The 17,361-nt window shown below is 38.2% G+C and overlaps 1 protein-coding gene across 1 annotated transcript in view; it reads left to right on the forward strand.

Annotated features, from left to right (window-relative positions):
• The window catches only part of LOC113994803 (protocadherin-11 X-linked-like), a 459,611-nt gene that overhangs the window by 313,564 nt on the left and 128,686 nt on the right, over window positions 1–17,361 (forward strand). The window lies entirely within an intron of this gene.

Below are 17,361 nucleotides of genomic sequence, written 5' to 3' on the forward strand. Positions count from 1 at the left end.
AAATTGTCTAATTTCTCAGAGATTAATATGAACACGTGGTTTAGAAATGAAGTATTTTCTTTGTGCTACAGTCATCCTTGGTATGCAGTCACCTTCTTTCACACCCTTTCTGTTCCTGGGAGAGTCTGGGGAATATGCTTGGTTTTGATGGAACAAGAAAGGATGTCAAAGGGTAACCAAGGTGTTGTAAGCTCAGGAACCTGAGGGCTCCTGGTGCTCTGCTGAAACCTCATGGCTTCTGTTTTATGGTGGCAATGCCTCCACACCGTAGCATTTGTGGGGTGCATGAAGAATCAATCTTCTTACAAAACCCCCGAGGGTGTGAGGGGAGTGTACTTGTGTGGCCAAGGGTGCCACATGTGCCAGGTACTGGCCAGAATTGCAGTGCTGAGAGATTTTGAGTAATCTGAGGGGGTTCACTGGGTTCATACATGACCACAGTAGTCCTGGCAAAGTAGTGACTAAAAGCAGTGGGTCTCTGGCTGTCAGCAGCTGGAACCCCACTTCAGAAGGATGGGACCTGACAAGCAACAAGTTTTAGATTTATTCTGGTGGCAGAATAATGCTGTACAAATACAATAATTTGGATAAATGTAGGGAAAAAGTGGGTTTGGTTTTTGGGTTTTTTTGTGTGTTTTTAGAATAATTTGACTGGAGTGATGGAAAGCCAAGGTAAATTATGTTTTGAATCCCAGATTTTCAGGATTTCTTCTGTTCCTGAGTTTTGGTTCAGTTTCATGCAGAAGTGCAATTCTACTGTTCAGTCACTTTGGATCCTTTGTTTAGGATGTTCCTAGGGTTTGAAAATTGGATTTTGCCTGAATCTCCATTCTGGTTAACTTACAAACCAACCAATCAACCAAACGAAAGAAAGAAAGAAAGAAGCAACCACCCAAATCCCCCCTAGATGCCCGATGCTTTATTTTCATGGGTGGGAAAACTGTCATTGATCTTTTAACTCAAGTTTTAAGCTGGTTGAGATAACACAGATCATTACACTTTAAAATATAAGTTGCAATAATTGAACCTTGTGCCTTTGGTGGGGGCATCTCAGTGGGAGCCTTTTGTCAGATGCTAACATGCACTGAGGAGACATTGACTGTCTCAACTTTCCATTGCTGAAGTTGATTGTCTGGTCCTCTCTCTCCCCTGTAAATCGATCTGGATTGCAGCTTTTTCTGCAAACACACACACTTGGAGCTGGTGCAAAGTTGGGCAGCACATTGTAAAGGCTGTGCTGGATTTCTGAGCTGCAAAACAAATTCATTAGAGGAAAAAAAATATCTCTTGCACTTCCTTATCAAGCAACAAGTATCACAAGTATTTTAGTTGGTGTCTTCTAATTCCCTCTCACCCTTGGTTTGAAGAAAGACAAAGGGAGGCAAATTCTGACCATGGGAGAAGAACAGTCTGGAGGTGATGGTTAGCCGTCACTAACAGCAGAACTTGACCTTTTCATTTTTGGTGTGCTATTTTGAATAGTGTAGCATTTTGAAATTTTCATTTTAAAATAAAAACAATAAAAATCTATTTGTATGTTTGCGTTAAGGTGCAAGATCTCTGCCAACTGTGATTGAAAATATGTCTGAAGTCAAATTGGTTTTCAATATTTTTCATTCAAAAAAAGCATGAGAAGAACAAATTAACCATTTTTTTTCAAAGGAATTATCAAGAGTCTTCTTAAAATAGTTTAGAAGTCAAATTACATACAATAATACAATTATTTTGGATGAAGAGAACAGTAAAAATCTGAGGGCATGATGTCTTCAGCTGTCTGGGAAATAACTGGATCCATTCTGGTTCCTGTTTTAGACTTATAATATTACTAAATATTTCCAGAAGTTGCCCAGAACAAGTATATTATAACCAAAGTTAAAAGGAGTTTGGTTGTTGTTTTTTTTTTTTAATTGTTGTTGTTCAGTTCTCTCTTTTGGGGGAATTTATTTAGGTGGGGTTTTTTTAAAGACTTTAAAATGGCTGAAGAACTTGGTTAATCTGTGTGCTGCTTCTGATGAGATGGAAAAGAAAAAGACATGATTGAAGAAATGCTGGTGTGAGAGCCAATGTGGTTTTCAGGAGCCTATTGAGAAAATCATCCCCAGCAGTGTGACTCCACAGCAGCTTCACACAGGCATTGGGGGTTAATTAGTTCTTTGCCACCATCCTCTTATCCATGGGGCAATGAGGACTCTTGGCTGGCCTGTTGCTATGGGAAGAGGAAGTGCGAGGATTGTTAGAGGGTTTTGCACAGGTCGGTGTTAAAAATTAGGCAGAATGTTTGGATACCTGTGCAGGAATTCAATCTAAACACATAATCTGTTAAGGTAAATTTGATGTTACCACTTTCAGCATTGTTATTTTTAATCCTGTAGTTGTTTCTGTGAGAGTGTTTGTGTCTGGAGCTGTAGCAGTGTGTTTGTCAGAGATGCAACCTTGGACCACATCAGACCTTTCCGGGCAGATGTGTTAGTTTGGGATACAATGCCTTTTGGCTGATTTTGATTTGCATCGATTTGCCTGTGTTGTTGTTTGATTACCTCCAGGCTGGTATTAGAAATGCAGGCTTTTCTGTTTGATCCCCCATTAGGCTCTTACCTACATGTCCTATTGATACGTGCCACAGGCTTCTCCTCTGGCCTCCTGCTGAGTGCAGCTCCCTTCCTGCCTGCCTTTGCAACTGGAAAAATTAACTGGAAAAAAAATTTGGAGCGGGCCTGGGCAGAGGTCTGGTGTTCTGTCTGTTTTTCTAAAATGAATAGCAATAAAATATTTCAGCATTCATTTAATATCATGAAACTTCTGTGCCAGTATTTCTGAGGAAGCTTTAATGCTGCTTTATAACAGGGCTTTGGTTAGAGAGCCTCCTGGAAAATACTTTGGTCATTTTCTGTAGACTGTTATTTATTCTGACGTTTTGATACAAATTGCGTCAATGTTGAATTTCAAGACTGTTGTAGGAAAATCACAGAACACTTCTCTACTCAAGTTACCTTTGTGAAGGGAAACTCAAACTTTTAAATAATGACCTCTGTTTTTCCAGTGTGGTTTTGCCAGTGGCCACCTGTTGGAACTCAAGCTTCAGCCTTGTTTTGTGTATCTTCAAACTGGTCACCATTACCATATCTAGATTATGAATCTGGATTTTACTGGGGCTTTTATCATTCTTTTCACCCAGCAGTTACTTGGAGGAGGTGGGGCTGGCAGAGAGGTACTTCAGGAAGTTGTGGATCAAGTTTGCCCTATGTAGGTAATGCACCTGTCAGGGTTTGGCGGTGCTACCTTGAAATATTTTAAAAGCCTAAGCAGATTGTAAGACTGATTCAAATGCTAAAAGGAACACCCATGCTTCTAATCTAAGCTCAGAATTATATTTCAGAACTGATAAGTTGTTGGACATGACAGATTTTGGGCTCTGTGCTCAGAGCTCCTCCCAAAGCTCAGACTGTTCTTATGGAACAAGGGACAAACTCTGGCAGGAGCACTGATTTCAGTGCAACTGCAGAATGGGAAAAAGACATATTTAAAGGTGATAGCAGATAATTGTAATGGTTCAGTCTTAAACCTCATGAACCTGTAGAGCTTTTCAGCGGGAACTTTGCTTGTCAAGGCAACCCTTTCTTATCCGTAGGTTTCTCAGCTCAAATTCGAAGACTTCCATTAATGAACTTGTCTGTTGCTCACAGATGGAATATCTGGCAGAATGCATCTTCTGCAGGCACCAGTTTTTCAGTCTGGTTAGAACACATAAGATCATTATTGTTCTCTCACTTGCTCACAGAGGTTTAGTGTTAGATGATGTTGCTAATAGCATTTTTTAATCCATATGGCTTCATTGAAACAGGCTGTGTTAGCACTCACTTCAGTGAATACCCACTAGTATTGGCCAAACTAGTCAGAAAACTGTTTATTGAGTCACTTTCTTTCGAGATTGATATGGTTTTAAGTGATGCTGTATGTGCTTGCATTTATGTACATTATTCTTATAAAATGCACACGCATAATACCCAATTTAGGGCAGTCTGTGATAGTTTATTGAAATGTAAATAATTTATTTTGGTATATTTTGAGAGAGAATAGCTTTTTCTCCAGAGAGGCATGCTAGATAGAGAATATGGAATGTAATTGCAACTTGCCTAAGAGTACCCCTTCTGCCCAGAATTCATGATTTTGTTTTTTGGATTCTGCCATTAACCTAACCTTAATTCACAAGAATCAAGAGGGCATAGCTATTTGTGCTTTGATTGGTTGATTTGTGAATTGTTTTAACAACTGTCTTTTCTATTCTCTTATTCTGAAATGGAATTCATCTTTTTAAAGTCCCTTCAAGTAAAGAATGATATATATGTGCTAAGTACTATTATGCTATAGTCTGTTTTTTTAATTTCTATCATCTATTGTCAGTCTGTGGTGGTTGTACATTTGTATTGCTGGGAGAAGGAAATTTACAGAAATGCAAAGCCCATGGGATGCAAAAAGTCTTAATATCTACCTAGCAAGTGTGAGAGTACATTACTGATAAGGAACTTTGCACAGTTATGCTGATGGGGCGATGGGCTTTTGGAGTGACAGGTAAATTATTGATTGGAGCTGGAGAGTCATCTTCTTGTAACTGCTGTTTGTCTTCTCTTTCTTCTCTGAGTCTCAGAGGAGTCAGTCGGGAATTAGACTGTATTCTGTACCAAGAGTGGATTTATAGTCTTTACCTGTGGGGAAACAAATGGGGTATATCTTTTGAGGTAGGGATGTAAACAATCCCAGAAATTGAATACGTTGGCTGGGTTACAGTGAGCCAGCACGAGGGCACAGAACACAAGAGGAAATGATTTCCTCCCAACTAGGGAAATTACTTCCACAGTTGTCCTATCTCTTCCACCAAGGACTCTCAGCAGTAATCATTAATTCCGTTATGAAACAAATGAACATATCATGGTCCTGAGTCTCAGGGAAAATTCTAGAGATGCAGGTGAGAGGAATAAAAAGTGTGTTGCTCTGGATCCCCTTTGTTTCACCGCTTGTGAGGCCATTTAGTATCTCGTTGCTTTGCTACACAAGCATTGACTGAAATCTGTGCTGATTTGAATTGTGTTCATTTGAGATATGACAGTACATTTCTCTAGCAGATATATCCCTGTCTGTGCTTCAGGTACCTACGGCAACACAGTCCAAGTCTTTTGAACTTCTGGGAAGAGGCAGCTGGTGTGCTTCAGGCTGCACTTTCACTTCTGGTTTCCCCAAAAACTACTTTGAAACCAAAGCACTGCTGCCAGCCTTCTTTCAAACAGTGAGCCTGCCCCAACAGCTTAATATTATTCCACTGACTCTCAGGAAAACATTGTTTTTTTGGAGAGGGGGGGCCCAAAAAAAATAATTTTTTTTTTCTTTTCAACACAAGCGAACAGGATCAAAGTCCCTTTAGTTTGTATTCTGCGCAAAGGTCTGAATCCAGTGTCATGGAAGTGAAGCTTCATCTTCTTGTGGCTTTGATTCCCCCCTTGCAAATCCCATGTTTATGTGTTTTCTTTATGTATTTCAAAATGATTAGATGTCTTAGACATTACAGTTAGTATTTCTACTGCTGAATCCAATACAACCAATTGTGCAGCCATTCCTCTCCTTCCCATCACCCCTCCTGCATTCTGATTTCTGAATAAAGGGATTTTTAAGAAGTGTGGGCAATTAGCTAAAACAGTAGCTACTAATACTTTTGATTCCTCAACACCACATAAAACTGCCAGAAAACTGTGGAGTTCACTCTATTAAAGGCAGTTGCCGAAGTTCATGATGCGCCTTGATTTCTGACTGCTCATGAAAATACATTTCAGCAACTGTTGAAATGGAAGCTCTTTCACAATAAGCACTTACCTTCCTCTAATTTTTCACCAAGAACCAATATGACTTTAAATAAAATAGGATTTTTTTAAAACTTCTGATTAGTCCCTGGTGTAAAGAAGAGTCCTGAAAGTGTTCAATTAGGAAGCAACAACAAGCACGAAATGAGCAAAGCTGATTCTGTAGATATCTGGAGATCATACTGAGAAATAATTGAAGTAGAGAAGCTTGTTGCTTCTGATGGTTTAAGTGCCTTGCACACCCACTGCATGCTCTGAGTACAATAAAATGTTCTATCACACATTCTCTTCATCACACCCAATATAAGATCCATACTCCTGCAATAATAGGAGGCATAATTAATTCTGGCTTAAGCATTTAGGAAATTATTGAGTGCTGCAATTACAGGCTTTTCAAATGGCAGTATTTAGAAGCAAGAAGTTATGCTCTACATCCCCCCCTCCCCATATCTGAGTGCACTGAAAAACTTCTATTCAACACCAGAAGGAAAAAGCCCCTGCAGGAGTGAATCTTAATGTAGTATTAATTGGGAAAAGGAAGAACATAGCTCCGAAACACAGAGGGTGCATTTGGAGCAGGACAAATAATATGAAATACAAGTTTGATGAATTCCCTTCATCTCTGTGCTGTGGCTGCTGCAGCACTTTTGTTTATATTGATCTGAACGGCATGGAAATTTTCTTTCATCTGTCATTTACATTCCTTTTACCTCTTGCAATTGCCTCTGCCAGCTTACATGCTTGTTTTCTGGTGAATCTATTAATAAGATTTCCAGTACATCAAAAGAATTTCTATTGGGCAAAGGTAGAATATAATATGCTTAAGGTGTAGGAGGGTTCCTACCTGCAATTTTAGCTACTAAAAGTTATTAATGAGTTCTGCAAAGTAAAAAAAAAATAAGGGGAAGGGATAATGCTAATTGCATGCTATAGATTTTCCTCCATCGCTTACTTGTGTAGTTGGTGACTTGTAGAACAGAATATTTACACCATAGCTTTCTTCTGATTGCAATATGCCTCCTGAATTGACAAAAACAGGACCAAAGGTCAAATTAATTAAAAACAGTAGGAGAAGGAACACAGTTAATGCTGCAAGATTTTACTTACACGTTTTTCTTAAAAAATGTGTGAGGTGCATTTTGTTTTGTGCCAAGCACAGGCTCTGTATGCCAATGAAAAGAAGAAAATACTAAGAAATGTCTTAGAGAGTAGAATTAAATTCAATTCTTTAGTCAGGAAAATTTATGCATAACAATTACTTCAGGGTGAGCAACCAGGGCACTTACCACGGGTGTTCAATAGCATAAGTGATGCAGGAATGCAGGTCTGTAGCTGTGTGTTGGAAGATGCCTGTGCCCATAGTGTCTCCCTCCTGCCCACATGACTTATGTCAACTCTGCTGATATTAATGTTATTACCCTTCCCCACACATAGTTTTGGTTTTTCTTTTTTTTTTTTTTTTTTAACCTGAACATTAAAAATACAGAGTAAACCTAAAACCTTGCATTTGCTCTTGCACGGCTGCGTGTTACAAGGGATTTCTGCACTGTCACGCTTCTCTGGATCAACTAGAGCAAACAGTTGCCTTTCCTGATCGTGACCTCGTTATCGGTGTTGAAAAAGTAGTTCAGACTTATAGGTTGCAATTTCAGGGTGGTTTGTGTGGAGAATAATGTTGATCTCTGATTTCACTGAGCTTCACATGAAATCTGAATAATCTTGAAGTAACAATAGCAACAGTATTAATCCTCTGTGTGGCAGGTGAGGAAAGAGTAGTCCCTGAGTGCACTTGGGGAGTTGCAGGAGCAGCATTTGCTGTGCCCTTGGCCTTCCCTCCCCATCCCCTTTGGTTTCTCGGTTCTGGGGGACACTTGGGAGTCTTTCCAAAGATGCAAGGACTTGGACTTAGGGACTTGGACTCAAGATTATGCTATTTATGAGTACACAATAGTGCAGTTTTTGGTTTATACAGTAAAAGACTTGGCACCAAGTTGTTTTTAAGCAAATCATCACTCTGCTCAGCGCTGTGACAGAGGCACTGGGGGTCTGTGTGGGCTGCACAGCTGGCAGCCCCATAAGGAGGAGCTACCCTCCTGGTCCATGAGAGGTGCCCAGCCCTCCCTTTTGCTGACTTCTCTGCCCCCTTCCCTTGGTGCTTTGTATATTTTTTCATTAGCACCTTTCTCTTGACTGCTTGAGTTGCTAAGTGAACAACAACCTCACTACTATCTGGGTTTCTCGGTACCGTGCATGTCTGGAGCTCACTTGTTTCCTCGTTTGCCTCAGTAGCTGTTTGTCAGGAAAGCTGCCCAAGGTCACAGGTCTGTGCTTTATAAAGCCAGGTCCCCAGTGACAGACATCTGAACCTCATAGAGCTGGACCTTGAGTTACAGCCGTGCCCTCAGTGTGATTGCAGAGCACGAATCCCACAGCTCTGGGTCACGGCTGGGTTGGCACTGGGCTAACTGCAGGACAGGGAATGATTCTGGCAAGTCACCTGTTCAGCTATCACACAGCAGCTCTGGGGAAGTGACATTCCTCAGCCTTCAGCTGGAGCCCCTTGGTTCCCCTTGCCCAGAAATGCTTTATTTCTTTATGCAAACTAACATATGCTGCATTACTTCAGTAATTTGTATTGTATGTTTTGCTCCGTGAAGAAAGATGAGGAAGTAATCTTAATAGTCCTAAAGAATGGCTGCACTGAATATGGAAATAAGCTGGCAAGATTTGAGGAACAAAGGAAGGCTAATGGCTTTATATTTTGCTTTACTGAAATTACACAAGTGGTGGATTCTGAAAGACAGTTATATATTCTGATTATCTGAAAGGGCAATTGCAGAGACATCGTTCTGGAGGAGCGAAGGATGATATCAATGATACAATGCAGCACTTCAATTTGTAAAATTTTTCCCATTTACAAATAGGTATTTCAGACATCCATTTAAGAATACATTATTAGCATGTAGTTACACTCTAGGAACTTTGAATATTTCATGTATTCCACTGTAAATAACAGCTACATTTTATTCATTATCACCCTGATAATATAAGCTGTGAAAATAGTGATGCAAATGGGAGATTTCTGACTTTATTCCAATAAAACCTAATCTTTTTTCTTAAAAAAGCTTGGAGGTAAAAATGGATCTGTCAAATATTTGAAACAAAACCAAAGTATTGTTCATCGCATTTATCACGTAGAATCTTTCCTATTTACAATAACAGAAGATTGAAACAAAGCAAAGTGTACCAGTCAAAAGTTCCTTTATTTCAGTGTATTTCAGATAAAAAACATTTATCAGACAATTGAAAAGGGAATACATGTTCTGGTGACAATTTTCTTGATCCAGGAAGATCGTCTTGGACCACTGGAGTCCACTGAAGAGTGTACTGCTAATAAAGGTCTCTGTACTGGAATGCTGAATTTTATTTTGTACAAATCAAATACAGCATGAACTGCATCACTGCTTGCAAATTTTGACCTACAGCTTCATTTTACACAGGCCAGCAGGTTTTCTTTGTACTCTCTTGCTTCTTTCTTAACCAGTTCACCTAAAGGTGGACCAAGTATAGTTGTTATGGGAATGTACTTCAGATAGGTGACCTTGGACAGCAAACACACTGTACATTTAAAATTAAGAATGGGTAATCTAGGTGGTTAAATGATATTTGCTAAAGGCAAAAAAGATAACTGTTGCAGGCCAATACTGATACAGAGAGCAGAAAAGAGAATCCTTTCACTGCACTCTAAGCAGGTCTTGAGTTTCCTGAGGGCCCATTTTGGGTAAAAGGAGAAACTTTTGTCTGTTCTTTCTCTTCTCCAAAAAGAGACAGATGCTTTTTTTCTTACAGCTGCATAAAATACCTAAGTTTTATCCTTGCATTTTAGCTGCCATCAATTCCCATTCTAGCTAATCAAACACTTGTTATCAAACATTATAGATTTGCTGCTATAACAAATAAAATGTTGTTATAGTAAAGATGTTCTGTCATAACAAATGAGTGAGATAGTGACATGTCAGAGAGCTGCTTTGCTACTCATTGTAAAAGGCCCTTCACTTTTAATTTTTTTTTTTTTTCATTTTCGTGTTGACTCTTCCTAGGAAGACTTGTAGAAAACCTGTTTCTTTACTGTGTCAGGGTGTAGCAAGGGGTGGCTGCTCCCTGGGGGCCAAGAGCAACAAATGGTCCCCGGGGTGTTTGAGAGCTGCTGTGAATTGTTGGAAATGCAGTGTAGAAACCTTTGGATCCAAAAATATGAGGGTTTTTTCTGGAAGAAATTGAGGAGGTCTGTTTCTTTCTTTCTCTTTATTCAAGAGGTACCTCAGTCTCTTCAGGTTCTAAGTTGATACCGTGGATTTGCTCTCCTGCCCTAAGTTACATACTTTTTTTTTTTTTTAAACCATAACAAAATGAGTTCACTTCAACATGCACACATGTAAATATCAAACATAAAGTTTTTCTGTGTCTGTATTAGGCATGAACAGCTTTATAATCATCCACATCTGCAGCAAAAGATTTTACTTTATAGGATGAAATGCAACTGGAGTGTTGCACAACTACTTGGACTGGAGTACTTAGGAATACTCCTTGTGCATATCTTGCTAAAAGTGTGTCTCTGTGTTTTGGTTCTAAGTTCAGCACACTTGCAACCTAAAGAAACAGAGTTAAATAAAAGTCCCTTTTTCTGGGAAACACTAACAAGAATGCCTCCGTTTCTTGGTTAGAAATGAAGGCACCTTTTCAAGCCTCTTCGAGTGAATACCTGTGAGGCTTTTGGAGTTACACACATGAGTATTGCTTCAGAAAGATTTGACCTTTATAGGAAAAACTGAACAGAAAAAAACCCCCACAAATGGAAATGGAATCAGGTTCTTGAGATTTCTAACAGGTCTCTATAGCACTAATAACCTCATAAGGGTTGCATTTAAAGGTTTAGCCTTGACTGCTGCAATGTAAAAGTAGGGACTGGAAGTCAGTGAGTAATTCACTGGAATATTTATTATTCCGTGAATCTATACATTGCTCATGAAGAAACATGAAATCTATTTATCTGAACCACAAGTGAAAGGTATACATTAACAAAATGAAATTAGAGCTAGAGTACTATGCTACATAAGCCACAGTGTTGCTTTTAAAAGAAATACAACTGTAATAACACCCAATCAATATTTCTGCCAAAAAATATCCCTGTTGTTGGGCCAGCAGTCAGAATGGTTGTCAAATATTACCAAAATGGTTTTGTATTATTGTTTATATTCTTTAACTAAAATATCTTTGCCCATCAGAAATCAAGCATTCAAGATGATAACATCAAAGGTGATGGAAAATGAAAAATGTGTTCAAGAAAAAAATTAGAAATGAGACTTTTTTTATTTTTCAGACTTAGTAACAGCACATCCATAGTGCAACTTTCATGTGTAATTTTTATTTAATCACATGTCAAATTGAAGACTTACATGAATTAAACTTTAAAAAGCATGCTTTCAGCTATCATTTTGACATCTAGCATACTGTAACTGCCTTTCAAAAGCTAAATAAAATGTTTGACATGCTTTAAATGTTATTTACAATTTTATTTGCTTTTTATATCGGTTCTTTGTTGTTATTTCAAGAAGCTCAGAAAATAAAACTTAATTGCTAAATGTTGCTGGGAAATGTCACATGAGAGATACTCTTTGGTGCAACGAGGATTAGTGCCTGAAAATAAATACCCTTTGAAGTTGTTAATCAGAAATTTGTGAAGTTCCAGGTTTATAATGGGTTTGTTCAGTGCTGATTTGGTTAATGAGTTTGTTCCATGACCTCTGTGGTGCGAGAGGCAGATGAGGGTATCGGTTTAGCCTCTACTTACATCAGTGAAAAGCGGAAACAGTGAAAATTTGCTTCTTAAAGCAGGTAGCGTTACAAAAACCCTTCTTGTGCTTACCTACATGGGAAAGGGTTTCACAGAATACTTCTTTTGCAATAGCCAATAGCTGAAGTATCTGACATTTTCGCTTATCAGTTCAGTGCAGTTTTTCACGGCTGTAAGAAATGCCTGCAGGGAGATGAACGTGTGATTTCCAAAAGGCACCCTGAGTAAGTGTGTGGTAGAGTTACAAGATAGTCTTGCAAGATTATTTCTCATCACTTGAGCCAACTCTTTTTGTGAGCGAATCAAACTACAAGATCTGACAATTTTAAGTCATTTCCATTTGAGCAGGTGTAGGGGCACCATCTGTTCCGCTGATCTGCTGTGGAGGTAGTAATTCTTTCATTGAAAATGTACAAATCTGTCTGAGATAATCGTCCATATTGAATTTGTATTTGTCTGGGCAGTCAACCAAGCTTTTATTTTCCCTTTTTAAATAAATAGGCTGTGCTTCCTGCATCTAAATACATTAATAAAGTGGGAGGAGTTATTTAAATCAATAATAAGTAAAAGCCTAGAACTATTTACATCTCTCATACTACTATGGAACAGTCAGATTTTTAATCACAGTGAGGAAAAGTAATAGTATTTATCAAAGCTTTCTCTTCTTTAGAAGGAAGCCAGACGCTCTATTTTCCATTAGTAATTAGTGAGAATATAAGATACTAGTTATTAATGTTAATGATATTAAATTAAGAGGACTAGATAAATTTATAACAAGAATGTCAAAAGGATTATATTGGATTTCTGAAGTTTTAAAGAGCTGAAAATGTAAAGTCTTGGCAATATTTAAAAGGGTAAATATGGTAAATTGGGAAAAGAGCAGGTCTGTTTGATTTGACAAAGAAATAGACAATCAGAAGCTGAAATGGATGCAGTCAATAAAGATAGGGCAGGAACTGGAACAGCTGAACTTGTTGGAAGAAAAGAAAGGCTTGTTCAACAAGTTTGATCTATAAGATATGACAGTTAAGGTTCTCAGTATTGGCAGTAGTTGGGGGTGTTACTTTTTCATATGAGATAGGGGAAAACTAATTTTAATGTCCATTTAGCTTGGACTTCTGAAATTAACTGGACATTGTCACTTTGCACACTACCTCTCTCCTTTCCCCAGGGGATGAGCCCCTCATTTTCTTTTTTGAAAACAAACAAACCAACCAACCAACCAAAAAAAACCCACACAAAAATAAAATAATAAAAAAAAAAACCAGTTCTTTGCAGGATCACTGCAGGGCATATTAAAGAAATTATAAAAAAGCCACTGCTAAATTAGGAAAGGTGATTTACTATTGGTAAAGTGTTTCTTGTGTTTAATAACGGTGACCAAGAATGTTCAGCATCTTTGTAGACGGTCCAAGAGAAATACAGATCCTTGTTGGTAAAAGCATAGAAGTTTAATTTAGTGCTCCAAGCCAAAAATTATATGAAATACAGACTTAGAAAATAGTTGATAGACACTCCTTGGGCCATAATAGCTGTGCTGTTCACTACTAAGTTTAGGGAAAGGAAAAATGAAAATACTACCTTGTCTTTGTTGAGTTTCAACACAAAGACCTATTTCCCATCGAGTTTGTGGTTGACTCTTTTCAGGCTGTTTGTTTTCATGTTGTTCTAAGAATTTTTCACTGTTAGTTGCTGAGTCCTGTTTGTCTCAGTGTAAGCCTATGGCAAAAGACACTGGATTGTTGTTTTGGAACAAAAGGTGATAGTTGAGTGTAAAGAGATTTGAGGTGGAAATTGTAGTTTGATTAGGGATTTTCTTTAACAACTGAGAATTACTGGTCATACTTGAAGATAGTTGTTGTCTGGTTATTTAGGGTACTTCACATCTTTCCAGCATTTGAAAGACACAAGAAATGGAGGAAATTAAAAATTTTTCTTACTACTTCTTTATTTACCAGCTGCTAATAGTGGAGGAAAATGCTGAAGTAATCCTGTTCTTTTATGCTTAGAGCATCTCCTGAATAAGTTCTGTTTTAAATCAGAATTATCATCTAAATAATATAATTAATTCAGCATAAATTAAAAAAGTAATGTTTTTTTCTTTATGATCTCCTTTTAAAAGGATATTAATTTGCTTCAATGAATGAAGATAATAAGGTTAATAGTTTAATGTTCCTCAGTTGATATATGCTGCTTTTGCTATTACCTTTTTCTTCCTTTTTGATTATAAATTGGCTAACCCCTGGTGTATAATTCCAGAAATCATCCCTTCAGTGTATCCAAAGCTATTTACTTAGACTCATCTTTTATTATTCCCACTGCCACAGTCTAATTATTGCAGTGAAAGATTGAACACAGAATAGTTTGGAGCTTTGATCAGTCTTCATATAAATTTCAATAATGAGAGTAAAAGGTTTGCGGTTTTCTGAGATAATTTGATCCCTCTAGACACACTCTGCTTCTACCAAACGCAGTGAATGCCATATGAGACCTCTGACAGCATTTGTGTCTGGGTTCGTGACATCTCTGGAAGCAAAATTCTTTTTTCATACCAATAAAGAGTAATTTAATATTGTTAAATGTGTCAGAGAAACTATAGATTACTGTACATTTTTCCTTAAGTTTTCACTTCATTGTCCCCTATCAGTTTAATTGTCTGTATTACAAGTTCCTACACCAGAATCCACTTAAGAATACATAATAGGTTTGCTTGCATTTCTCTCCTTTTGAAAAAGTATACTAACTGTCATTCAAATAAATAAAACAAACCATAATCCTTGTTATTCTATTACTATCGGTGCTAACTCCCTTCGGAGATAAATAGAAAAGCAGCTGGAGACTGAGGATATTTTGTAATCTTATAAATTGAAATTTAAATGCCTCAAGGAAGAAATTTCCAAAATAATTGTGACAGAAGATAAGTCCCAGCTTTTGGCAAAATTTTATTAGAATTACTTGTTCCAGATCACTGTCTGATGCCTGCATGAATTAAGAAAATGGCAGCACTGCCATGTAGAGAAATAGCTGCATTTTTTTCATCTTGATAAATTCTCCTGAAAGTGCTCTGTCATCAGCGTTATCAGGTGTGACATTCTCAGGGACACTATCAAATTAAAAATCAGGAGCCTTTAGCTGATGCCAGTTGATTTTAAATCATATGGGTTTTATCCTTTCAACTAATAACATTTCAGTTTATGCAACCAAATATTTGCAATTTTTTACTGAACATGAGTGTTAGTTAGTGACATTTTCAATTTTGTTTGAGGTATTGTTTTTTCTCACTGGGCTAGGCAGTTAAAAAAAAAAGGGATGGTGACTTTCTGGTCTCCTTTACTGTCATCTGGTTAAAAACTTCTGCTGTATTTTGACAACAAACCATGAAAATAAATATTCTTTTTTTACATATAGTGAATCCCAGTTGCACATAGTATTAACCATTGTATTTCCAGTCGTGTGCAAAAGCTAGTATTGGTATGTAATGCTAAAACTTGGGCTACAAAAGGCTTTAAAAATACTTTATTCTTAAGATTCACTGGTAGCTTGGAGAGGAGAAGATAAAAAGTAGTGTGGGTATCAAATATCACAGGCCCAACACAAAACAGCACAAAGGCAATGCAAACTTCACAAAATACAGTTTTTACAAACAGCTCATGCAGTGAAAGTGGATTTTTTCATAGATACTGTGAATACCAAACTCACTTCACATCAAAGAAATAGTGTATTCCATTTCCACATATCTTGGCTGTGCAAGCTCGGTACGGTTTTGAATGCAGGGAGTACATCAGAAGCATTGCTGGAATGTTTTCACTGGATCAATTTGACGAAACTTTAGTTATTTGGACTTTCAGAAAAGAATTGATTGACACTGCTGGTGTGAATAGGGCTCTGAGAGGCAGCTGATGAGTGGAATAGTAGAATTACATATCAGTAATTTCTGTGGATCCATCTGTTTTTTTGACTGTGCAGAGACACTTCATGTATCTCCACCCATCTGTAGTGGGAAAAGACAGCAGGAGGAGCAGGACCACTGTCCCAACCAGGCTTCCAGAGCCCTGGGGCAGCTGTAGGCAGCTCACTAGAGAGTTCAATAAGATTCTTCTGGTGACACCAAAAATGCTTGGGGTCTGTGGGTGTGTTAGCTGGGAACCTTTCACCATCTGAATTTTTTTTCCCATGTGCTGTCAGGCTACCCCAGCACTCACAGAAGGGGTGTCCCCTTTCGATCTTGTGTAATGGGAAGTCATTCTGTATTCAGGGTTTCAGAGCTCAACTGATGTCTTGGCTTGATCTGTTCCAATTTCTGTTAAAGATCTACCAAATGAGGGAGAGTGTAAAATCTGCAAATTTGATAAACAGGAAAGCAAGACTGGAAGGCAGAGTGTACTTGATGAAAACAGATGAAATCATCTGGAAAAACAGAATGGCAGGAAGAATGAATGCAAAGTGCCACTCGTAGGCTCCAGCAATCAATGGCAATAACCAAAAAGGGAACAACGAGGAAAATGGTCAATAAAAAGGACCTGGGCATTATGGTGGTTGGCAAGGAAAATGTGTTCCACTGCCTTGGAGAAGGCAAAGCAATGGTGGAGCCCGCAGGAGGTGTGAAATGATCCTTCTGCAGTACTCTGTGCTTTAAGGATCTTGGCTGAAGCTGCATAACGAGTTCTGAGCAGTGCACAGAGAGAGCTGTGTCTGTGTGTATGTGTGCAGGGGGGCAGGACAACGTATCAGAAGCACAGGACAGATTGAAATAATAAGGCCTGTTTATTCTGAAGCAGACTAAAGTGCTAAATGCCAAAAAGATGAGTGGGAATAAGCAGACCATGATGGATGGGACTGAAGAAGTGATTTATTTTGTAACAAGAAAGAGGCAGGTTCGACATTAAAAGAAAACCTCTCCATTAGCAGTGGTGAAGCACTAAAACAGGTTTTCTGGGAAAGCCCTGAATGTCTTACTGGTAGCTTTTAAGAAGAGCTGTCACTCACATCTGTCAGGAATTGCATAGGTAGAGCTGATGCTGCCGTGTTCTTGGCTGTACACACTGTACAGCAGCTGTCTGTGGGCATGTGGAATAATGTCACAGTGACAAAAAGAGATTTTGGAAAGTAGAGGATCTGAACTTTTTAGCAAAAACTTAATATAATTGAATGTTTTCAACACCATTGCCCTATAGGAACCAAATATCTAGAGACCTCTGAAAACATCTGCTCTATTATAAACACTACATACTTTTTTGCATAATTGCATCAAAAATCTGATCTCCAGCTTTACTAATCCCAGAAGTTCTGGGTCTGGAAAGATTTACATTGCCTTTCAAATGGAATTTTGAGTAACAAGACACTAATAATATTATAAACTGGGTTTTTGTTTTGTTTGTTTGTTTTTTCAATCTTAATGTTTCGTGTTTCCAAAACATGGAAAACAGATGCATCAAAATAAGGAAAGCTGCTTATTTATTTTTTCATGTTTTCTTTTAATACTGGGACAGATTTACATTTAAATTATTCAGTTCCTAAATCATGCAGAGTCACTTAGGTAATGAAAACACTGTCCTGTGCCTGGTGCATCAGGTGCTTCATTTCACCTGGCCCTTCCTTCTGCAGCTGGGCTGTGATACTTTCCTTCCTCAGCTCACTGCTTCCCAGCTTCCAGCCTTT

The sequence above is a fragment of the Pipra filicauda genome, unplaced genomic scaffold (genome assembly GCF_003945595.2).
Source record: "Pipra filicauda isolate LSUMZ 115617 unplaced genomic scaffold, ASM394559v2 scaffold178_size1475342_pilon, whole genome shotgun sequence".
Classification (NCBI taxonomy): Eukaryota; Metazoa; Chordata; class Aves; order Passeriformes; family Pipridae; genus Pipra; species Pipra filicauda.